At 31.6% G+C, this 26,668-nt stretch overlaps 2 long non-coding RNA genes across 3 annotated transcripts in view; one reads left to right on the top strand and one right to left on the bottom strand.

Moving 5' to 3' along the window:
• Positions 1 to 22,332, top strand: part of LOC143083347 (uncharacterized) — a 28,303-nt gene extending 5,971 nt beyond the window's left edge. The window contains exons 2-3 of one of the 2 annotated variants that reach the window (XR_012980655.1): positions 9,236 to 9,392; positions 21,940 to 22,332. This is a non-coding gene — a long non-coding RNA (uncharacterized LOC143083347). Of the gene's footprint in view, positions 1 to 9,235; positions 9,393 to 11,985; positions 12,075 to 21,939 lie in introns of those variants that run through there. The other variant, XR_012980656.1, reaches the window with a different exon arrangement.
• Positions 8,639 to 22,436, bottom strand: LOC143083346 (uncharacterized). Its single transcript, XR_012980654.1, has 4 exons — positions 22,346 to 22,436; positions 17,157 to 17,224; positions 13,463 to 15,288; positions 8,639 to 11,824 (listed from the first exon to the last, which is right to left on the bottom strand). It is a non-coding gene; the product is annotated as an uncharacterized LOC143083346 (long non-coding RNA).
• Between the last annotated feature and the right edge of the window lie 4,232 nt (positions 22,437 to 26,668).

Here is a 26,668-nt window from a genome sequence, read left to right as displayed (position 1 = left end):
AAATTTAAAAAACTTGAACCACTCACTTTATCGAAAAAATTTCATTGGATAAATAGCAGTTTGACAAACACTAATTTTGGTCTCTGAGAAGCTTAATATTCCCTTAGCAATAGAATGTGATTAAAACATTATGCTGATTTTTACAGATGTATCTCCCTGTAGTGTTATGTACCACCTTAAATGACTTGACAAGAGTAACTATCGTAACTATATCCCGTATTGATAAGTCTGTTAAAAGGTTTGGTTAGCTTTTCAGGTTAATGACGACATTTGTGTGCTTTGATAAAATATAACCATAAAAGATGGGATGTGATAAACCTGCACGAATAAGATGTCTGTTCATTGACTTATATCTACGAAGTATGTCCTGGTACCGATGATAAAATTAGGTAAAACTTTTGACAAGTTTGTGATATCGAAAACCCTGGTGTAATATGTTTTTCAGTTGTACTGAATTATTTTTCTCGTTTAGGTTCATCATAACCTTTTGGCTAATATGGCCTTATTAACACCACAAATTTTACTCTGAGTACAGACAAACCTGTGCACCTGGAAATTTTTAAGGCATGACAGGAACTAGATAAGTAAATGTTTAATGTATTTTATGTTTCAAAACTTTTTCTGGATTTTGCTATTCATTTTTTTTCATTCTTGCAGATGTGCCAAAATAAAATAAGTTGGGAAAGGGGTTTGGAAAGCTCCCCTAATATAATAAATGTTGTGAGAAGTATTGATTTACATGATCAATAGATGGACAATAGATATCTGCAGACAATAGGTGATTTAAACTGTGTAATTGTGTGGACCGTATCAAATGAAACACATGTGTTTGTTTATTTTGCTATCTTCTGCATTGACTAAATATAACTTTTATATTTCTACCAACTGCCATGCATTAAAACTTTCCTAGATGCACCAGTTTGTCTGTATTCATAGAAGATTTTGTGATTTTGTGGTGTAAACACGGTCATATTTTTCAATTGATGAACCTTAAAATCAAATACAATGTTGCATGCACGAGCGAATTGATGAAGTTGAAATATATAAACACCATATGAAGGTGCTAAAGGAACGGATAAGTCACAATAGGAAATGAAAAACCATCAAATATTTGATTGTAATTATCCTCTAATTTGAAATACTAAACCAGCAGTGTAAAATTGAGTTGCATTAGTTGTACTCAATCATGCTATCAAAACTCTACATCTTTCCTACATTATATATAACAGTTGAAAAAGATCCAAACAAGAATATCCCCTTTTTTTAAAAACAGGCAACAAAAATATTTCCATAGGAAACAATACATATTCAATTGTTATCTATTTATAATGCTCGACAGATGCGAAGATTTACCAAGATGATTAAGTTCTACTTATAGACCTTTTTTACCTTTTATTTATATATAAAACAGGCAACAAAAATATTTCCATAGAAAACAATACATATTCAATTGTTACCTATTTATAATGCTCGACAGATGAGTAGATTTACCAAGATTATTAAGTTCTGCTTATAGACCTTTTTTACCTTTTATTTATATATATATATCTTGTATCGATATTGTAACATCATCGTAGTATTTTAATTATATCCCTTTCATAACATGCCTACTGAAACTAGATTATATGCTTCTGGTTTATAATTAATATTTCAGTTGAGAGAATACTTAAAGACGATATTATAATATGCAATGTCTTGATTCAATAAGTATAATTTTGTTTGGTCCTTAGATTAATGACAACTATAAACAATAGTAAGAGTATCTTATTTTGGGTTTTTTAAAGAGTTAATGGAAAATTATCCAGGAAAAATATAGCAATACAAAATATCTGGGTAAAAAACTATCAAATGCGATTGTAATTCAAATAAAATGTATGAAAACTACAAAGAGTTCAATAAAGGCAACAGTAGTATACCGCTGTTCAAAATTCATAAATCGATTGAGAGAAAACAAATCCGGGTTACAAACTAAAACGAAGGAAACACATCAACTATAAGAGGACAGCAAAGGAACAACAGAAACACTGAAATGCAACTAAAAAAAGCCAACATACATAGAAACGAACTGTTTGATAACAACTGCCATATTCCTGACTTGGTACAGGCCATTTTAAGAAAAATATGGTGGGTTGAAACTTGTTTTATTGCCATTTCTCCCGATTGTATGGCAATGTGAAAAAATATTACTAAAATGACAACACTACGTGACAAAAATACAGCACAAACAAACACAAGAACACTAATCACAAAGAAACGCATAAATAAATAATATAATTACAGTCGTTACAACATGTAAACCACAGAATAACAACGAACATCTTCTATTAACGACAGACAGCACAGTTCTAATCATGATTTAGCACTGTTAGTGAATTTCAGCTGAGTCAGACTCTATCGGAATAATTCACCATATCAATATAGTAATAGAAACTTTTGAAAACTATACAGGGGTAAACTTCTGATTTGCTGTTGAGGAAATGAATAATTTCCAAGGGGGGCGTGCTTTGTTTTGTTTTGGTAACAATAGAAATTGGACTTTCCTACAATGTAAAAAAAGCAACATTTCGAAACATGATTCAATATTACTGATTGAAATCCTTTTAACTTTACAGGACTTGTTTAATTGCAGAGGATTACACGAACAAGCAATTAGATTTGGAAGTGGTACAAAAAAGAATATGACATACAGGATTTTTTTGAATGAATGAAATAGCCTAAACTAAAACATAAATTATGCCGTTAGTTTTCTCGTTTGAATTGTTTTACATTTGTAATTTCGGGGACTTTTATAGCTGACTATGCGGTATTGGTTTTGTGCATTGTTGACTACCGTACTGTAACCTACAGTTGTTAATTTCTGTGTCAGTTTCTCTCTTGCTCGGAGAGTTATCTCATTGGCAAGCATACCGCATCTTATTATTTTTTTATATGAACGAATATCTTTTTAAACGAAAATGAAGAATTTCGAAAGGAAACAGACAACATAAATATTTCCCTGGGAAACTATACATAGTCCACTGGTATCCATGAAGGTTTTCAAGGGAAATAGAAAGTAAGATGGTACTATTTTTACGCGTTTCCAATATTTTGCACCAGAAATCTTATAGTTTCCCAAGGAATATTTTATATGGTTTCCATGGGACATAAATGGACGACAACTTTAGTCAGCTGCAGGCATCTTCTCCCACTAGAAATGGACGGGTCGAAACGGGAGATACTAAATTTGCGTCCAATTTACCAAGTTATAACATAAAATTCATTTCAGTAGATCGTGAAGAGGGACTTTGACGAATAGTTATCTAGGAAGGTGTGTGTGAACAAACCAAATTAAAGGGCTCATGTAGTTAGGAAAAGCTGTAATGTGTCATTACTTTACGTATATATGATTAAAAAGTAAGAAAAAAAAATCAAAATGGTGAGAAATTTGAATGAGCAAAAATCATAAAGAACTGTCTGATAGCCATTTTAGAACACAACTAGTTAATTTCCTTCGCATATTTGAATTTTTTGTGGAATTTTTTTTTTTTTTTTCACAACTCCAAATCAGCATATATATTTTATAGCATACATATTTTGTTAGGAGAAAAGCATGAATGAAGGAAGAATGAGAATAAAATTAACAAAAACAATAAGAAAAAATAGACATATAAGAACTATATATACTATATAGATATATTTGTCAAAATCAGTTCTAGTGTAAATTAGGGTGACATTAGTTTACCGATGTTTAAATCACACTAATCGACGAAAAATAGACAAATAAAGGAAACAAAGAAAAAACGGAAGGAAACGCATAAACTCAAACAGGATCGAAATCAGGTGAATCGACAGGTAAGCCTCTTCTTTGCATATGCATCAGCGCCATGCCAATCCAAATTCAGTAAAAAATGGTCACAATCAAGAATGGGACAAAGTCGTTACATTGACAGAACAGACGACCTTACTGATATCTAAAGATCTAAGACCATACAGTACAGTACAGCATATTGATATATTATCTAAGGGGTATTTGTTGTTAAAATCAGTGTGGTTATTCCGAAAGTAAAAGCTTACGCACAAAATGTCTATCTACATTTCACGTTTATGTGGAAAAAGCTCTGTTAAATGATGTATGCGATCTTTCAATTGAGAACGGAGAATAGTAGTGTAAACCATAGTTTGGAATTTATTGCAGTAGTTAAAGATTGCGATTGAACATTTTAGAATAGATCTTTAGAATTTTGGAGAATGCACTTCTAATTAACATTGATGACTCAATATACCTCATCACAATATCTCTTTATACAATATGTTACTGTAGAAAAAATGTGGGAGGAACTTTAGAAGTCGTTAAGTTGAAAGAGGAGCTTACCTTTTTTTAAACATTTTCTAAAGCTGTCAGTGGAACTGTTATGTAGAAATTTCAAGAACAGTTTTCATGACTGTTCCTTTGAACGAATGACATAACCAACAGAGTAATAGAAATATATAGATTCCACCAATGCACCAAGTGTGTTACGATATTTCCCTACTCGAGACAGTTACATATTATAATTTGCCGAGCTTTTAAAATTTTAAAAATTTAACTGTTGAGAGAGGAAAAATATGGATATACACATCTAAACAAGTTTATTCTTCCCGTTTAAAGATTTGCAGAAAGTTGTGTTCTTTATATGCGACGTCATCAGGCATGGTTGCCTTTTTTTTATGACGTCACAATGGAAAATTCCGAAGAAATCAAGAAACTTTAACGTCATAATTGAAATTTTGACCAATCATTTGCCGAGTACAAAGTTTTCTCTAGAGATGAGGAATAGTTTTCTCACTGGAATTGAGACATGTGAAAATAGCATGAAAATTAGTAGAGAAATAAATTTCCATAAGGAGGATATTGTTCCACAGTGTATCGTATATCTTTATAACCTTAATAGAATTATCTTTTTATTAATCTTTAACACTGAATTACAAGTACTTGGTTGATATAGTCGCGCGTTTGACTTTGTCAAGTTTTATGGACGTTTCCCCTTTTTGAATTTACCTTGTAGTTTGATATTTTTGATATAATACATTTTTGGTAAAGTGTTTATTAATTGTATATCTGTAAAGTTGTTAAAATGTACATCCATTGATATGCCTATACAAATGTACATATGTACAGATGTATGTAAACAGTTTACATGGTTTAATAGTATATACATCTTAATACTTTTTTATCTTTATTGCAGTTATCAGTAAACTTTTTATTTTTCTTATTTTCTGGAAACTATCATGATGAAATAATAATTGAAGAAACAAAAGGACAATAGAGACAATGTGATACTTTTTTACATTTTCAAATTATCAGACGTGTATTGGAATAATGACTCTTAAAGGACAAGACATGACCACTTTAGCGTTCTTGCTTATTTCCTGGAAAAAATCTCAACAATAGTCAAACAAAAAATGAAAAAAATACAATATGTGTTATTTTCTTCTTTTTTTTTTCTCTCGTTTTACCTTATACTCTTCACCATAGATATTGCATAGACTGAAATTGTTAACTTCAGAAATAATCAGCAATAACATACCTTAATATATATGCGAAAGGTAATGAAACAATTAATATATTGACCTCTGACAGGAGCTATTGTCCTTAAATTACGAGTTTTTGACACATTTTTAGCATGTTTGCCCTCTATCTTGAATAAAGGCAACAGTAGTATACCGCTGTTCAAAACTCATAAATCCATCGACAAAAAACAAAATCGGGGTAATAAACTATAAACTGTCTGCTTGGTTGACAAAAGAAAAGAGAGTTAACCAGAATAACACGTATAATTTAAAAGAGAAAACCGTAATGAACACCCATATCCTGTTTTTTGAGATATAATGATACTGTTAGAAGAGAAAACACTTTGTAAAAAATTGAACATTATTAGTAGTTTTGACAGGTTATGCGCTAGAAATCGAAATAATTCAACTTTGCAAAAATAAACCACGTTTTGGTTTTTGGCAAAACCTTTTGAAAAAAATAAAGCATTATAATTCAATAATTTAAAACAAAATGATCGATTTTATTAGTAACCTGTTTTTATAATTTTTATAATTGCAGTAGTGTTTTATTAATCCATTGTTAAAATTATTAAATGTAAAACATGAATATATTGAATTTCTTATTTTATGTTATACAATAAGCTTTCAATTTTGATATAGGCATTTAGTGATACACATGAAATCTATATATTGATTTTAGATTGTTACATTTAGGTTTTACTCACGAGTCGTTTGGACATATTCTTCATCTTATAGATCTAATGTTATGATTTAAAAATTGTAAAATATTTCTAAATTGCAGAATTATTCTAATAAAATAACTGATTACAATGGTATTACATTAATTGTCAGTTCAATTATCTGAGGCATAACAAATACTTTCAACCGCAATATATATCTCTAAGGTTACAAACTATATTTAATCAGTCAAACAAATAATGTAATATGTTTTGAAAAAGTCCGTCTTTACCGTCTGACTTAAAGCATTACGATTCTACGAATGATACTAAACACCCCAATTTTACTCACAATGCCTGGTGTTTAACAAAAACCAAGTGAGACGCCTCAATCGTGTATATGGTAAGAAATGCCACATGGATTTTTTCATTAAAACTTGCATGACCTCCTTCAAAATCAAACGACCCTCCACGAATCGGTCATCAAAATATTAACGACCAATGACATGATTCATAGGTCTGATTTTGCTTGATTAACTTTGCTGCCTCTTGGTCTCTCTATTCATTTGTGGTTTTAATATACAACCTTACATTTTTAGAATTCATTATAAGTGGTATTAAAGGGACATAGCTGCAACAAGGAAAATACTATTGATTGTTTAACAGTTGATCGCGACCTTCCAAGCTTTTGCCTTACTTGGACATCCCCCATTTATTTAAACTTAAAACTCATGTTATATTTTTTTTAAATGACGGGAATGATCAATCTGAAAAAAAAATCATAAACCAAACCTTAGGCCTGCTACAAATTCTTCATGCTACAAAATGTAGCATGAATTATTTGTAGTAAATCTAAGGTCGATCAGAGGTGAAGATTTGTGAACGCATTTAATATGTAATTTATAAATCATTACTAGGCCATTCCTCCAATAAAGAGAAGTAGTCAATTTGCGCTTTCGATATATCAGTCAATAATATATATCTGAGTGTTGTTCTCCTTTCGGCTTTGAACAATTTCTGTCTATCTCGACATGTAATAGCTACTAAAACACATATACCAAAATCCAATAACTAAGAAAAAAAGAACGCGATGAAACATCAATAATGAATATAAGGAGTCATTGAGTGTCACTCAGTTTTTAGCTCACCTGGCCTGAAGGGCCAAGTGAGCTATTATCATCACTTGGCGTCCGTCGTCCATCGTCCATCGTCCGTCGTCCATCGTCGTCGTCGTCGTCGTCGTTAACTTTTAACATTTTGAACTTCTTCTATAGAACCACTAAATGGAATGGAACCAAACATGGCATGCATGTTCCTTATGAGGTGTTGACCAAGTGTTGTTACTTTGTAGCCGATCCATCATCCAATATGGCAGCCAGCGGGGGACTTTTGTTTACATAGGACCCTATGTCTTCTTTTAGAGAACTACTGTATGGAATGAAACCAAACATGGCATGATTGTTCCTTATGAGGTGCTGACTAAGTGTTGTTACTTTGCAGCCGATCCATTATCCAAGATGGTCGCCAGCGGGGGGCTTATTTTAACATATGACCCTATGGGAAATACATACAAATGTCTTCTTTTAGAGAACAAATGAATGGAATGTAACCAAACATGGCATAAATGTTCCTTAGGAGGTGCTGACCAAGTGTTATTTCTTTGCAGACTATCAATCATCTAAGAAGGCCACCAGCGGGGGACTTAGTTTAGCATAGGACCCTATGGGAAATACATACAAATGTCTTCTTTTAGAGAACCACTGAATGGAAGGAAACTAAACATGGCATGAATGTTCCTTATGAGGTGCTTACCAAGTGTTGTTACTTTGCAGTCGATCCATCATCTTAGATGGCCGCCAGCGGGTGACTTGACTTAACATAGGACCCTATGGGAAATGCATACAAATGTGTTCTTTTAGAGAACAACTGAATGGAATGAAACCAAACATGGCATGAATGTTCCTTATGAGGTGTTGACCAAGTGTTGTTACTTTGCAACCGATCCATTATCCAAGATGGCCGCAAGCGGGGGGACTAAGTTTAACATAGGATCCTATAGGAAATACATACAAATGTCTTCTTTTAGAGAACCACTGAATGAAATGAAACCTAACATGGCATGAATGTTCATTATGAGGTGCTGATTTGTTGCCGATTTACTGTCCAAGATGGTCACGAAGATATTTTATTAAATAACGGGACCAATATTAACCCAAATTTGCCTCAATCATTATTTTGGCATCTGTTATAATTTTTATATATTTTTACATGATTTTTAAAATCAAAGTAGAGTCAGGTGAGCGACAAGGCTTTTGAGAGCCTCTAGTTTGTAGATCTTGTACTTTTATTGCTGATAATTTCTGTTTTATACAATTGTGGTATATCTTTAAAAGTTTAAAAGGGTCTGATTTTGAAACTGATTGTCGATTCTAAATAAACCAAATATCACATTATCTATAATATTCATTATTTATTATACAACATGAACCATAGAAAAAAACGAAACGCCGTCAGATAGTTCACACATTATTTGTACATTGCATTACATGCAGACAACAATGGTTACAATTGTTCTTCCGATTGTTCTGCAAGTATACCATTTCATAAAGCACTTTCAGAATGCGAAAAACTATTGTTTAATATAAGACTACTCACGTGAAGTAACTAATTACTGACAAGTCGAACGCATTCTATTTGAGGTTTATAGAAAGTCTCGGTACCAACTGTCGACACCGAATTTGACCGGTAGAATGAATGAGATCGTCTCAACTGTGAATTTTACGTCGCACTTGATTCATAAGGTATTTTTATGCAAATACAACCAGTGCCCATGGAAGAAGAATACTTTCGCTCCACCGATAAAGAGCAGCAACATTTGAATTAAGAGTTTCGTAACATCACATTTCAATCGAATGTATCGTCAAGCTATAATATATGAATCTTGATAACTTCTTTTGAATGATATTTTGCTTTCAACTACAATTGCCATTGTGAAGAAATTAAAAAAAAATCACATTTTCTGATAGAAATATTTTCCTGTTCCACAGATATCAACACAAATGAAAGTTTTTAACTCATTGAGGGACTTCGAGAAGCGGGAACAGATACAAAGCGCTGATCAAAATACTTGAAAATGTCTCCTAACCAATGAGAGGCGAGGGGAGCTATTCTGATAACCTTCATGGAACATCGGACACAATTTGGGTAAGAAACAAGCTAGAGAAATGAGCAAATAGGCTTTTAACGAAAATCTGTCAATTAACCACGAGTCATGGTGGCCGCGTTTTTATATTTGTCGGAATAGTCAGTCGCAGTGTTGGCGGATGATCCGCTCAGATTTTGTTTTACCATTTAATTTCAAACCTACATTTAGCAGGATTTTACGAGAAGTCCACCGTTTAAAGGCTTTCATTGTCATTTTCACACCCTGACACTACGAATATAAATTACACATACATCTTACTTAACCTAATTTAATCTCGTTATAATATATATAGATCGTGTTTTTATCATTAGTGTTCACACCAAAACATGAAATGCCATTTCAAACTCAAAGTTGATGAGCACCTACAACTGGGTACATGCCAAATGCAATGGATATAGAAAAATGTAAGTGTTTCTAATAATTCAACTTTTTATAAACAATAAATTTGCAGAAATGAACATATAAATAACACTCCATGTCGACAGAACTATGCTGACTCCTGGACTGGTGAAACAACGGATTCTTTATTTGAATTTAGGACTATTGGTATTATTAACAATGTTAGGCCCATATGGATCATTCGAAACGAAATGTCCACAACTTTGAAATTCGACATCCAAGAGGTGACATTTGAACTTCATTATCTGAGTTAAAATCGAGATTCGAAGTTCATAATCTGAATCAGACATTGCAATGAAATATTTTCGTAATTGAATTGGGTGTATTTTAGAAATAAGGAATCAAGAGGGTGACATTGCCAAAGAGACAATCGAGATTGAACAGCTAACTTATTATGGAGCATATCTGATTACAAAAATTGCATTTGTTGATTTCGAATCACTTTTCTGAATTAGACAATTTCGGAAAACTTAATTCCAATAGGTATCCAAATGTACCAGTCTTATAATTTAATACACCAGACGCGCGTTTCGTCTACATAAGACTCATAAGTGACGCTAAAATCAAAATAGTTAGAAAGCCAAACAAGTAAAAAGTTGAAGAGCATTGAGGACCAAAAATTCTAAAAAGTTTTGCCATAGATTCCTATAGTGCATATACCTCAACCATATATGTCAACGAACTCAGTTAGCTTTCATACTAATTTAATTTGTATTTAACTTATGTATCGGATCAGTAACTTAATAAATTGCTTCTGTGAAATTTGTTGTAAACATATTCAAAATTTTAGAACCAACAAAAAAGGTATTGTATGAAAGCCTCCCAGTTTTAAAAACGACAAATTCAGATAATGACATTCATTACGTGGGAAAATGCAGATTCCGATAACTTCTTTTTTTTATTATTCTAGTATGTACTGGAACTAACTGTACTAAGTCAAATATAATGCATTATAATTCAACTCATTGTTCAGGTCGTTTGTCAAGAATTCGTTCAACGACCCTTGTTGTGTTTTGAAAGTCTGACTGTTTTTTCTGAATGTAAAAACGAAGAACTGCAGTAAATGCGCTTTCTCTTTGCTTTTTGTTTGTAAATGCGTGTAGGAAATTTCTTTCCAGAGTTTACACAACACATGTTTTTCCTTATATTTGTAATGGTTGTTAAAGTTTAGTTTTTTTTTATTATACAAATTGTAGGAATTATCATCTGTATTGTTTGTTTTTGAATTTTAGGACAAAGTATTTTGTTCTTTAATACTGTTCTGGTTTATAATAATTTCTTGTTTGATACCATATTTGAAAATACATTCCCCTTCAACTTTCACATAAGCTGTTCCATCAATGTCTTCTACAAATATTTTTCCTTTGTCATCCTTAAACTTATCTTTCTTTTGAACTAAAATTGTTCTTATTGGTGCTCTGTATTCCATCAGATACCTGTTATTTTTTCTTTCATAGAACGTAACTATAACTTCTCCTTTTACTGCAACATTAGTTGTAAAAATATAAGAGCTTTGCTTTTCTGTTATTTGGAGTTTTGCAGTAAGCATAGATTGCTTTTCGACTAACAACACACCTTCTGCCGACCAAGTCATTGTTCTTTGATCTTCATTTGCCAACGTATTTTCAACTGAGAAACCTTTAGAAAAACCAGCTGTTGTCCCCACTATATCGGAAGGTGCAGACAGTGTCAGGCCAACATTAAAGCCAGTTGTATAACCTTTTGTTATTGAACTCTTGCATGTTCCTGTGGTCTGTTGTTCAGTTTTCAAGGAATGGTGTTGCTCTTTGTTGCTATTATTTTTGAATACTGATTCAAATAGAATATTTGATTCATATTGAACTGTTCCGTGATCTGAATATTTTGGTTTCGTTGGAATGAATTTTACACCTGTCCAATCAAAATCTAATCGAACCTTTTTTACTGCCGTTGGAAAATCCTTTTGTCTACTATTGCTATACCTTTTCCAAGCCGATTCTTTAACAACGTTTTGTAGGTCGACTATATTTTTGGATATTCCTCCTGTGGCAGTCTAAATATTAAAGATATATATGTTACAGTACAAATTTGAATTTATCAGGATTATAATCCTCCCAGTTCAAGTTGGAATTCCAATTTGTACTAGTAGAATAGAAATTCTGACTTATACTTACTAGAATTATGTACAAATCAGATTTCCAGTATCTATTGTAGAAATTGGGATATCCAGATTTGTACTACATGTACTAGGAGGATCCTTTATTGTACTACATGTACTAGGAGGATCCTTGATTGTACTACATGTACTAGGAGGGTCCTTTATTTGTACTACATGTACTAGGAGAATCCTTGATTTGTACTACATGTACTAGGAGGATCCTTGATTTGTACTACATGTACTAGGAGGATCCTTGATTGTACTACATGTACTAGGAGGATCCTTTATTTGTACTACATGTACTAGGAGGATCCTTGATTGTACCCAATTTCTAGTAGGATTCAGGATAATACTAAACACAATAGTAAGTATGATTTTGGATTTGACTTACCTTTTTTGTATTATTTATAATTTGTATTAATGCACTTGATAAATAGAGAAACTTATTGATTTTGAGACATAATTGAAAATAGAACATGTTCTTAGTAAAATGTAGTATCGAAAAACATCATTAACATACATAAATTAATTTTTATATGATAGACAAGATTTTAAATAAGAAAAAAAATTTTGGTTTTGGTAGAGAATGTCCGTATAATTATTTAAAAATTGAACATTTAAGTGTTTCATATAGGAATCGGCATCTTTATTTTGATTTAAACTTAACGTACTCCGTATGAACTAATGGTATTGCTGTGAAATAAATTCATAGGAATGATTTGAGTAAATCGGTTCCTTCCGTTATAAAGAAAACAATATTTCTTGTATTGTGTCTTTTTTAGTACCCATCTAGTGCAATCAAAGATCCTACTAGTATAAATATGGATTTTCAAATGATATACAGTAGATATTTGAATTTCGAAGAAAAGTACTGGATAATAATACGTATTAATCAGAATTTCAATTTCTACTAGTAGATATTGAAATTGCGATTTGTTTTAATAGAATTCTTGATCCTACTGAATTTCAGTTTGGAATGTTACATATATATGGAAAGTACAATGATTCAAATTTAAAATAAATACAACTTTTATTTAGTAAAACAGCCCTAGAGAAAGCCATTAACATGGAAAGGGATAAAACTTTTAAATCGCTGTTAAATTTTAGATTTATTTTAAAGTTCATTTATTTAGAATTTACATGCAAAACGTAGTTGTCTGAATTCCGTATACACGACGCTCGTGACAAAAGTTTGAGAAGCAAATGAAATTACAAACTCCAAGCGGCTTCTTTCGCTATCTCTGTCACAAAATTGATAGCATCTAATAAAAAACAACATAAAAATGGATAGCAACTATCTTTCAGTGGGCAATTGTTCTTTTGACTTTAGCCATGTTGACATATTATACATCTTGTTCTTGTTGATCTTATTTCCGTTTCCACATGTTCAACAAACAAAACCATCAGATGTCCAAATCAAAAACGAAGTTAAATGTCATCAAACACCGAACGACTCGAAAAGTGATGCCAAATACTTAAATAACCTGGGGAAAAACAATTGATAACGACTGATTTACCGATTGTGTTGATTACCTTTAGCGACAGTTTGACTGCATCTTGATTTCAATGACGAGTCATGCATCCCTATTGAGGGAATATAACCCTGTGAACGCAGCAGTATTAGATCATTTGGAGTTCATGTTATTCCCAAAGGTGAATTCCTTCTGGTAATAGGATCAACCAACACCGGTCTAAAATTCCGTTTGCAGGACTCTTTATAACCATGTCAATCAACCGGACCAGGGTCCTTCTTTAACTATGAAAGTACGCATCACTGAGAAAATTTACAACCATACTTACAGCCTGATACTTAGTACTCCGAATATATAGAGCTATTTTTTGTATAAGTGAATTAGGTTCTGCAAGGCCATATGCTTGTAATGATAACATCTAAGGTGTAGGAAATGTGTCTAGTCCAGCCTGCAGTAATGTAAATGTAATGAGTATATTCACCAGTAACTAAAGATCCAAACGTAGTCATCGGCAAACACATTATCATCGTTCAAACGTAAAAAAGTCTTCCAAATCTAGATCACTCCCTGGGAGATTTGATGCCCTACGTTTACATCTTCATCATCCGCTTGGGTTATCTAACATTCGTACCATTCTATTTTCACTGTTTGTAAGCGTTTGAAACTGTTTAAGAGATTATACCTTTGACAAAGGATGTATAGATATGTTTTCTCAATAACTAGTAAGTCTAATTTGTGATGTAGCTATTTTCCGTTTATTTAACCAGTACGGTCAGAACAATTGCACGATGACAGTAGGAAGTTCCTTTCAATTCCGTTTTCAAATAAAGATATAGATGCTATCAATATCAGCAACGTTCTTCATCACAAAGAAGTAACATCTACAATTCCGCTTTATTTTCAAAATAAGTCTGTTCCTATTGTCTCCTATAGTTACACCAAAACCATTGCACCTAAACTATTTGATAATAAACAAGCATTGCCAGATCTTGATAAAGAAGAATATTTCTAAAATCCTCTTACATGTTTACTTCCCACTCTCTATATATTTAAAAGTCCTCTGGCCATGTAACTACTGGTGATTTAATAAAATTCAATATGAAAATCTCCGGAAGATGATATCTCATGGTTCCGAATTTAGAGAGCAACAGCACATCATTTGGAATCTATCTTTAACAAAATAACGGATTTCGTTGAGGATTACGCCAGAGCATGGGAAGCATGAGAAAATGTTGAACTAGACACTCTGTCAGAATGGGTTAAAACAATTAGTCGTTGATCAAACGAAGAATCCACAAATTGAAAATCTGTATAAATGTACGCTCGGTACATTGCCGGTTATCTGCATTTTCTGCAAATGAATTGTTCGTTTGATTAACCAAAATGTTGTCCGTTGTGAAAGAGAGGTTACAGAAATACTGTTACACTGTTTACTCGCTTAGTGGCATTAACCATATGTGGATTCTTAAGACTTCAAAAGAACGTCTAGAAAATTTAACATCTCGATCAATTTCCGAAATAAAATATATTGAAACCTTCAATGTTTCCACACTTTACACCAACGTACCATGTGAAAAATTAAAAACTCGTCTTAACGAAATAATCCACAATGCTTTCCTCCATAAAAATGATACCATATACACTACAATTTCTTTGTTTTGTGATAAAATTCTACATTATGTTGTTAAAATTGAGCTCGAAAATAAGACCTGCTACACTGAACAACAAGTGATCAGTAGCCTCATTCACAACATTTTTGTTGAATGTTTGTTGAGTGTGTAGGTAAATTTTTCCAACAGGTTGTAGCATTTTCCATGGGAACCAACTGTCCTCGTCTCCTGGTCGACTTTTTTCTTATTTGCATACGAGTTCGAGTTCCGTCAGACACTTGTAAAAAACAAGAATATCAAATAAGCTATATTATTTAATTTCACATGCAGGTATAGTGATTATGATCTTTCCATTAACACTCCAATTTTTTTCTGATTGGGTCCCATTAATATATCATCCTGCATTAGAGATGAAAGAAACTAAAGATACAGCTTCCTCCGCATCATTCCTACTCATTAATCTCGAATGTAACAGCAATGGTGATCTTAGTACCAAAATCTATGACAAATGAGATCATTTCAATTTTGAAATTATAAATATTCCAACTTCACCCGCGTATGGAGTTTACATTTCTTCACTCATACGATAGTCAAGAGATTGCAGCTGCTACTCAGACTTTGGAAAATTTCATCGGCGTCTGAGCAAAACATAAATGAACCTGGGTTTTGTCAAAGAAAATGTCGTCTTTATTTTCACAAAAAGTTAATCAGAAAGTACCAACATCTAATAGATAAATACTCAGTCTTCCTCACAAATAGTACAAGATCGTCTTAAGTTATAGATACGTGGTGCTGAAGTAGTGTATCTTTTTATTTAAATTTATTTTCTCCGTTATGTGTCTTCGTGTTATTATGTTTCTTTTTGTCGTATGGATTTTTACGTGACCCGGTATTGATGCATCCCTATATTGGGATTTTGACTTTTAAACTTTGGGCATTCCTAATGCAGAAGGGTCCTGAGGTGCGATTGATACACAACGGATGTTAAAAGCGTTGGTTCTAATTTGTTTACCCTTGTATTTACATTAACCTTCTTTTTATTTTATCAAAAAATATATACTATATAAGGTATAGTCTATCAACCATAAAAACGTGTTGGCGTCATTTTCAAATTTACGTCACTGATGAGTATTTTGTAGACGAAACGCGCGTCAGACGGATAAACTTTTAATTCTGCCATCTATGATGAGTTTATGATTATCTACTTCACCTTTTTTGTTGACGTCTTTTTTTAATTAATGTGTATGTCTGTGGTGTATGGTTACATAGTTTTAACAATTTGAACCCAATTTTTGTCACATTAACCTATTATGTCTATTTGGGTTGCTTATCCAATTTTGTAAATATAACGGAACTATAAATAACTGCCATGCAAGTGAGTGGTTAAGCTAGCTATTAAAACCAAGTGTAACCCACCATTTTTTTCGGAAAATTCCTGTACCAAGTCCGGAATATGGTTTATCACTTGTTCCGTGATTGAGAGCGTTTGATTTTGTCAGTTGTTATTGACTTCCTCTTTTTGAATTTGACTTGATCTAGTTACAACTATAAAACAAGGACGAACTACTTTAGCGCTTATCGAATACAAAAATATTTGTTTATTAAGGTGGTACCTAACACTACAGGAAGATAACTCTGTAAAATCAGCTAAACGTTTTAATTTCGTTGTGTTGTTAAGGGAATATTAAGCTTCTCAATGATCAAAATAAGTGTTTGTCAAACTGCTATATAACCAGTGTAATTTTTCTGATAAAACGGTTGGTTCAAATTTTTTGAAATTTTTATATTTTTGTAAAAGGGTCAAAGTAAATACTTTGTCAAGATTTTAAGAAAATTAGACGAGCCAAATTAATTTTAAAGCGTTGGGTACCACCTGAACTGCAAATAACAACAAAAACAAAATGTGTCATGAAATAATGCAAAGACCAAAACATTGGCTACTTAGCGGTAGTAAAAATGAAATCATTTGATTTCACAATAAATCACCTTACATGAATAATGTTTTAAAATTGATATGATGAACAACTATAACATCAATTTTAAACTCAACTTATAGACAACATTTTGCATCTTCATACCTATACATCTAACACTTTCTCTAAAAAGGAAAAGAGATATTGAAACACATAAAAGTCAACATCTTACATATGTTTCTACGTCTTCTTTACTGCAACAGCGCCCCATTATTGAAACTGGCTATGTACAAATGAAATCTGAAAAATATCACAAAGTAGAACAGGTAGGAAAACAAATATGGCATATATAAAAAATCTAAAAAAAAGTCGTACGGATTGAAAATATGAGCGTCCTACAAAAATTAAAACTAAGCAATTTTTGTATTTCTCTTTTGAAACATAAGAATCATGTTCCTTGATATATATCAAAAATAGGAATATAAATACTAATAATACTAATAATGTAAACAAAATTGTTAACTAAACAGTTGCGCATGTGCATTTCCCTGTTCTTTTTCTGTTGAATGTGAATTTGTATTTCGAATACTACATATCATATTCAACGGACACCTCTGAGCTTTTGCATACATATCTGTGTTTTGTGAATGTTAAACCTTTCTCATTTGTATTGCCGATGTTATTGGGCTTGTTTTTTTAATTTGAATTCATCATATGAAAAATATGGCGATTTAAATGATCCTACACATTGTGTCCATTTGTGACCCTCTGCTGGCAAAAGTAACATATTTGTAATGTTAAATGTTTTTTTATCCAACAGATACTAGATAACAAATAATAACTCTTTAACTAACAATAACATGTATCTTTTCTGCAAATATGGGACTGGCGTTCACTGATTTACGAACACTTCATAGTAATTTCTAGATACTGAAACTCTAGTTTTTTGTTTTTTTTTAATATGAAAATAGACATATTTACTTGGTGGAATAATTTTTCATAAAATCAAATAAATGCATATTTAGTTCATGAACAAATTAGAATCGAAACAGCTGTTATTATTGTTGTCTCGTGTAAGCCTAATCGGTCATAGTGTTGGATGTCATGTTATCGGCTGGGTCACATCAAAAGCTGATTGACTCAGTATTATAGTGATGTACAACATGCTTGATATGCCTGCAAAGGGACTATTGATTATAACCTGACTCTAGGTGTTTGTCTAGTACACAGCCGGACAGTTTGTCTTTATTATTGTATCACTAAATATTATATTAATGAGTACATGAAGTAAAAAGATCCATTCGCTTATTTATAATTCAAAACAAGGTTTGCAATCATATTTCATGTATTTTTTACAAAGCGAGCGCCGGCTCACATAAAAATATCAATCTGCACTATTTAGACGTTCCTTAATTCAAACTACTTTAAAGTACAGTCGCCAATATTAGAATAATGAAAGTACCTTTTGTAACAGAGATGCGAAAGACACCAACAAGACGCTCAAATCATACTTTAAAAATAAACTGACAATGCAATGGTAAGTCAACAGATCAACTAAAAACGTACAAAAGTCAATATTTATAATGGCCATACAACTGTGTCACAATGAATGTACGATTGTTTTTTTTTTATTGTAGATAAAATAACTTGGGAAAGCAAATTTTTTGCGACAAAACTAGTAAAAAAAGGAACCTCTTTTAAAATCTGTAATGCATTAATTTTAAATAGTATAATGATAGTTACTTAAATAAATCTTGATAATGTTGCCAAATGTATGCTGTAAAATAGAATATATATTACACATTTTCATATCATCTGCTTCGGAACTAATTTCAGAATAACAACCTTGCTCTAGTAACAACATATCTGTTTCGGGTAAAGCCTTAGCTCTTATCTACAAAATGATGACAAGGCTTTGTAATGAGGCTATTTTGACAGTACGTGCAATATGCTCTAAATTTAAGAGGTTTGAGGTATTGACGCAATCTCGTTCAAAAACAATAATACAAATAATGATGTGTAGCATATCACTTTCTTTCAAACACACAAAATGAATTTCGAGTTTGAGGGACCTTATCATACCTTCTCTTTCTAAAAATCAGAGTTAATGACTTTAAAAACGTTATAAATAATTTACAGACCAGTGGCAGGTGAATGCTAAAATCAATGGATATTAGAACTGTTAATAAAAATAAGGTGCGGGGAATATTAAATGAAACCGCAACCAAACGACACAAACAACAAAAATACAATAAGCGGTATAAATGCAGTCTCCAACAGTTGACAGTTGCCTATATAATCATTGCATTTTGCAGTCTAAACAATTTGAAAAAAATAACCTAATTTTATACCATTATTTCAAAAATACCACGATATCAAACACAATCAGTAACAAGGAAACGTTTGAAATATATCACTTAAGAGGGTAAATTAAACAACCGCATTTAACTAACTACTACAGAAGGTTTACAAATACTCAGAATTCATTTAATAAAATATTGTATTTTATTTTCAACATAAATTGTGTACCTTAGTTTGACAGCTATTAAGAACTTGTCATGCAAATGAATAGGCACAAAATCAACAAATCAATATCTTCTTGTTATACAATGATTAAATACTTTGGTTTCATATCTTTTGAAAAAAATAAAGAAGCATTTTATTTTTCCAACTCAAAACCATTTATAAATATGCTAACATATTCAGTGTTATATTAAATTTCAAGATCAATACAATTTTAAAATGCCCCTTCGATGTTTCGAGAAGTCGTTGATAAAGGTTTAAGTTTTAAACACACTTGTTCGACTTTGGAATGATATACATGGCATTCTGATTTGAAATGTTCTTTATATGGAAAATAACAGATCCTACTATTTTATCAGATAGTTAATATAAATGAGTAAGAATGAAACGTTTTACATAGCTCTTTATCAAGAACTTGCATTACATCTGTTGATCGGTGCCTAACATTACTTTTTATTTTTGTAGTAGTACCTACTCAATCATCTAGTCACCCATGCAGCAATACCTTATAGCACAGCCTTACCACGAAAGAAAGGCAGCGAATTTGCTGCGTTGAAATAAATGTTGCTGACTAACCTTCATTAGGACCGATACGTTGTACAAGAGTATTTTTATTGCTACTCAAGTTAGATGGAAGGTAGCTGGGTACATATATTATTTCAATCATTGTTGTATCATCTCCTCTTGTTTTTTAGAATGCACTTTAGAATCAAGAAACAAAGAAAGTCAGACATTTCTGTCGTATTTGCTGTGTTCTTTAAAAACTTGTCTGAACCTTATTGTCTGCATAATGATTGATTAATATATTTAAAGTAACTTTTAGAAGTATTTTGTATCGTGAATTATTGGTAGTGTTTAACTTTCATCAAGCACTTTATAAAGACATGGGTTCAAATTGATTCGTTTTTTAAAGTACATTTAAATGTATTTGTTTACGTTTGTTCGCTTCTCGTGTTACCAACATTTCCATATTAACGTGTTACTTCTCTGTTTAGTTTTCATCGCTTAGCAACCCTTACTTGTCTCAATACAAATGAAACTATTTCATTCGGTAAAATATTTTGAATATGTTGACACTTTTTTTTATTTCTCACACATAGTTTTAAACAGTCAAGCTTTCTTCAAATTTATTTCCTACAAAATTTAGAGACGTATATTTCTGGAACAAAATAATTTCTTACCAATTTTCTGTTGTTTTTTTTTAAGGCATGTGTACCTGGCGACGCTTGATTATCATAGTTTCTATTAAATATTTTAATGAGGATAATGTTTCATTGCTTATGTGAGATTGTGAATACGAATTTTGCACGTGGCGACTCCAATCTTAATTGACGAGGATTGTCATTATTCCGGCTGTAGGTCGATGGTTCTCTATTGACACATCTGCTTTCTCGACCGATAAAAACTTACCGCGACGATACAGCCAATAGTGATGAAAGTGTCGTTTTGAAAACAAAACTCAATCAGTCAATCAATTGCTTATGCGACAAAAGATGTAAATGCTAAAGACAACGAATATACAGATATTAACATACTCCCTCCAACAATTAGAAACAGTCAATACCATAATTCATTAGTCTGTAAACGTTGAGCTCACACGATACAGAGATTAAGTGATATGATGTATAAATGTCTAGTTAATATATAAATCGTAAAAGTATTTCAACTTCAATGTTAAGTACAGTTTAAAAAAATGTATATGACCTTTGAACCATGACTCGATGTGAATGATTCAGTGACAAACATGACATGACAAACACTGCCAATTCTTTAAAATAAAGTATGATTATAAAATTACCTTGATTATACCAAATATCACTTTAACATATATAATACGTTCTGTATATCATTTTTCTAAAAAAAAAAAAATATTTTTTAATTTGATACTACCAGATTCTACAACAAACAGAAATTCATGATAATTGACTAAAATTACAGATATACATATGCAATCCGACCCTCTTTTATAACACGATGGAATTTTACATTCTGAAACGTTAATATCAATCCAATCTAGAATGTCGGTGTCATAATAGTAATATGGCTGATCAATATTCACAAGTTAAGTACATGGTTTGATCTCTTATTAAATCAATTATATTCTTTTTAAACATTGTTTCCGTTAAGTGAAGCAGGCCTGAACAATGTGATTACATTTACTACATAGTATATGATGTTAATGTCTTAATTATCAATGGCAGTAAAATCTTTGGCAATTTTTAAAAGAATACCAGATCAATTTTCATGTGAATGACGCGTTTTGGAATATATATGTAAACACATTCTAAAATTGTATATCATCGAAATACAAAATTTGAAACAAGCAAACAAAATAATAAAAGTGAGAGAGTCTAACTAAGATTATTTTCAGCACGTCTAAATTTAAAATGTATGTGATTTATATATGCTTACATAATAGGTGTACCATAATGTTTAGCAATCATAGATATGACACACTTATACACTAATAAAATAAAATCTATATTTTGTAGGAACCATTAACCAGATTGTAAGATCTATACTTTTTCCCGACAGAAGATAGAAGAGTTATGCTGAAATATTAGCATTCTAATTCCTGAATGACTTAAGTCAATTATTGACGATACCATATTGCAGAGATTCCTCAAACAAATTTAAGCATTCAATAAAGCACTAATGAAGCATTTTTTTAAAATAGAAATAGTACTATTGATGTATACAACTCAGTGGTAGAAGTTCGTATCAAACATCAATACTAAATATAGTAAGAGAAGTTAAATATGTAACCAATGTTTCCTTAATAAAACAATAATAAATTTTTTTGTTTGTTTGTATTCCACATTAATGGAACAAAACCCATAAATTGATAGATATGTATATCCATCTTTACTAAATAAGTATATATTCAAAACATCTTACATGAACTGTTTTCAATCTCGGTAGAAATAAGTATCCAAAATTTGATAATATTCATGGCGTTAACTACAACTACAAGATAAGATATAAACCCTTCGATAATAAACCAGAGTTAAATTCAAAACCCGTTTTTATTGGTCACTAGGAACCACGTGTTATAAAAGTTAACTTCGATAGTGTACCTACATATATACATATGAAAGTTTTGAAGTAATATGTTCAAGAAAATTATACAATGTCAATTAGATTATGTGCCTAAGTTAATTTATTTTGCGGTTAACACATGTTCCCAGAAAGAGTAAAAACATTCGCCGATACGTTAATAATATATTTGCGAATATTTTTGAATTTATATAATATATATTATAGCAAATTTTTTCATAAGATTTCCATTGATGAACCAAAGACATGACTTGTTATAGCAATAGCTACTTAAGTTTATAGATGCGTAATTTATAAAGCCGTACTACAATATTGGGACTACTAAGATATTACGATATATCCTTCAATGAATAATGAGATGTGGAGTCAGAACATAATTCTTAGGTTCTATGCACAGGATTTTGTGATTGGTAAGTGTATTCATGCACAATACGATTTGCGCAAATCAAAACGAATCTTGGAAATATGTGTGTCAATGTACAGAAACCATCACAGAAAGTGTTAAAAACCTAATGCCCCTATATACATACCTAAATAGAAATAAAATAACATATGATATACACGTTTAGGGACTAGCCCAAAAGTTGCGATATCAACTACACTTTTCAGAACTCAAATATCACCTGTTTATTCTCAAGCTGGGTAATGTCAAATTTATAGGAGGACAGCAACAATAAGGTCATGAAACCTTTTAACTCTTTGTTATTGTACAGTAGACACGTGCACAAGTAAAACACACGGATTTAAACTGTGACAAAGATTCCTTGTATTTATTGAAAGTACATGTTAGCCCAAATATATATTAGTTTTTAAACATTAAACATGTATTCGTTATTTTTCAATCTAACCAATCGTTAGTAAGGCCGTTAATTTCCTAGTTTGAATGCTTTCAAATTTTGCCATGTCGGGCCTGTAATTGCTCACTATACGATACATCTTCAGCATTTAGTACAAAAGTAACATTGAACTTTAGTATAATATCATGCAGTAATTAACCAACCAAAACTGAATTGAAATGCATGTTATTTTTCGTGGTTTTTTTTTTAAACCTGCGTTAAAAGAAATGAGCGGTCCTAACTTGTACAATTGGCAGCGATGCTGATTTAATACAACAACACTATGAACAGTACCAGACAACATAATTGTGTGCTATGTTCAAACTAAATTTGCAAAATTGTGTTTCAGTCTATATATAAATCATTTTATAGTAATTATATCTATCGAATAAAAAAGAGATGAAAACACCATACGAAATAAGTGTATATGTTTTTATTAATTTCTTATTAACAAGACTTTCTTAAAAAAAAAAAGAAGCGAAATAATTTATAAAATACTGTGCTTTATAGAGAACATTGCCTGATAAGGTTAGTGTGATGAACGTTATGTATTTTCACCTAAAAAAAAAGTCATAAAAGTTTTAAAAAGTTCAAAAAATGCCAACATGTTATCAATATAAAATAAGAAGATATGGTATGATTGTCATTTAAGCTTATTGATAACCGTCGGCCAGAATAGAAACTTTCAGTCCGATGTTTTGTCACTATATATAGTTATGAACAACTATAGGTCACTGTTACCTCTGCAAAAATGAACAAAACCCAAAACGTATAGTCAACTATAAAAGATTCCGACATATAAAATGTGAATCAATTAAATCGAAAAAATCAGCAACATGGTAAATGGCTAAACAAAAATAATAGAAAACAGCCAATGGCAACCCCTGAAACACATGCTCCAGATTTATGACAGTCACATACAAAATGTGACCGGATTAACATGTTTGTGTGCGCTCAACCCTCCCTCAACTGGGATAGTGGTGATGCAACAGCACAACATAAAAACAAACTGAAAAAATCACATTGGAATGAAGCAAAAAAATAACTAGCATAAGTCACACAATTCCAGTCTAAGATAACTAGTTTTAAGCTAAAAAAGACTAATTCAAATATTGTTTTCCGAGACTGAGGTGTATATGTTTATTTGTCCCTACATGTTATAGTATTTGTGGCTTGGTCTGGTGTGACAATATGTATGTCATCAAGGTTAGGAAAGAGTTTTGCATCTTTAGAGTGTAACGTAAAACGGTCATAGTCCCTTTGATTTTTTAAAATTTGTATCAGAATCAAAGTTTTCTTAAAATGTCCTGTACCAAGTCAGGAAAATGGCCATTGTTATATTATAGTTTGTTTCTGTGTGTGTTACATTTTAATGTTGTGTTTCTGTTGTGTCGTAGTTCTCTTATATTTGATGTGTTTCTCTCAGTTTTAATTTGTAACCCGGATTTGTTTTTTTCTCAATCGATTTATGAATTTCGAACAGCGGTATACTACTGTTGTCTTTGTTTAAGGCAATTTTTGATTTTCACATTTAAGCCATTGTCTGGCAACGTATACATCTAGTCTCGTGTTATTTCGAATCTTTCACTACCAACTACATTAAACAAATAAGGGCTTTTGGGGGAAAGTAAGGTCATTCAGCTGAAACGATTTAACCATCTATATCATTTCACTATTTTAAGAACATAAGCAAAAATACAGATGATTTATACTGTGTCTTTTAAAAGATATTTTATCTTTTGTATAAGTATTCGAGTTTGTTAGATCCATTCAGTTGTCCAAGTGACCAAATGGAGTTGAATTTTGAAGTTATATCAGCAATCACCATAGGTATTTTATAATTTAAATTGTGTTAAGGTCACTAGTCACTCAATAAACAGACGACGTATTTTTAATAAAATCAATACCAGCCTTATTAATTACTGTGGATTCATTATTATTCGTGGATTTCGTGGGCAAAGTCAAACCACGAAATTAAATATTCAACGAATGATAATTTTTCTATATAGGTTTGTATGCAGACTTCAGCAAAACCACTAAATTAAATATCCATGAATATTCAAGTTTTTCATAGTCCACGAAAATTGGTACCCACGAAAATAAATGAATCCACAGTAAGCAGTTTTTGCCAGAAATACTATTGTTATGTAGTAGGAGTGTCATCATATATCCTAGATAAATCAAGACTGTATATAATGTTATTGCAATAGTTTGAAAGCGGTGCCATTGAATACGAAAAACATATATTTTTCATTGAAAGCAATAAGAACAATATTAATCATGATAAAGTACACAAATGAGAATTGCTTTTGGGTTGATCAAAGTTTTTGTTTTGTTTTACATTCTGTTTATTGTCTATGATGAAATCGAACAACAAAACCTCCGCAAAAAAAAAGTGCAAGCATATCCTGCTCTACTAGTGGTACCCGTCTTTGTACTTGTGGTACATGTACATTTATATCAAATTCACAAATATACATGACCATACATGAAGTAGTCATCAAACCTTGAACTATCCAATGAAATGACACCAAAAACATACTGAACGTAAATTTGAAGGTTACAACCAATGTTTTGTGTCACTTTTCCTGAGAAGGTCTTGTATGAAATCCTCCTTAAAACATGTCGGCCAGCACAGGGGTACAAAGATTTATCAGTGAACCCCGATTGTCGTTTGAAACATATATGTTATCAATGAACAATCAAGTATTTTGATGATGTCAGTTGAATTGAACTTTTGATGTGTATCATTATTTTAACAAAGTATTACAACAAGGTATTTATTCAACGTTCTTGTTTGATGTGGCGGGGCTAAACATGCCTGAGGGCGACAACCCTCTACCTGACCTGGGACAGCAATGTAATGATACAACATAAGAACAAACTATAAAAATCAGACTACCCTCATCAGATCAACACAAAGCAAAAAAGCAACCAACAAAAACACAACAAATGGAAGTTTTTAACGACCTTGACTGGCTATACAGTAAAAACACAAAAGGACGTGGCAGGGTATTTATACAACTCACCCTAAGTTCATATCTGTGAGTACTCATAATTACTGACAGCAGGTTCAACTTCATCTAGTTTTCGACTTTCCTTTTCCAAATTCTGGAATAGTGTTTAAAACTTGTACTCATGTTCTTTCGTATTTATAAAAAAAAATCCAACTTAATCAAACCTTGAGCCTATTTCAAGTTAGCAATTAGTCAAAATTCAGGGATTCTTTCAACATAACTTTGGAAAATAAACGGCCAAAACACATTTTCAAAAAAACAAGACTCAAAACGATAGAACTTTATAACTATGCAGCATCATAAAAAAATAA

The sequence above is a fragment of the Mytilus galloprovincialis genome, chromosome 7 (genome assembly GCF_965363235.1).
Source record: "Mytilus galloprovincialis chromosome 7, xbMytGall1.hap1.1, whole genome shotgun sequence".
Classification (NCBI taxonomy): Eukaryota; Metazoa; Mollusca; class Bivalvia; order Mytilida; family Mytilidae; genus Mytilus; species Mytilus galloprovincialis.
Note: the sequence above shows the minus strand (reverse complement) of the source record. Positions and strands in the feature narration are given on the sequence as shown.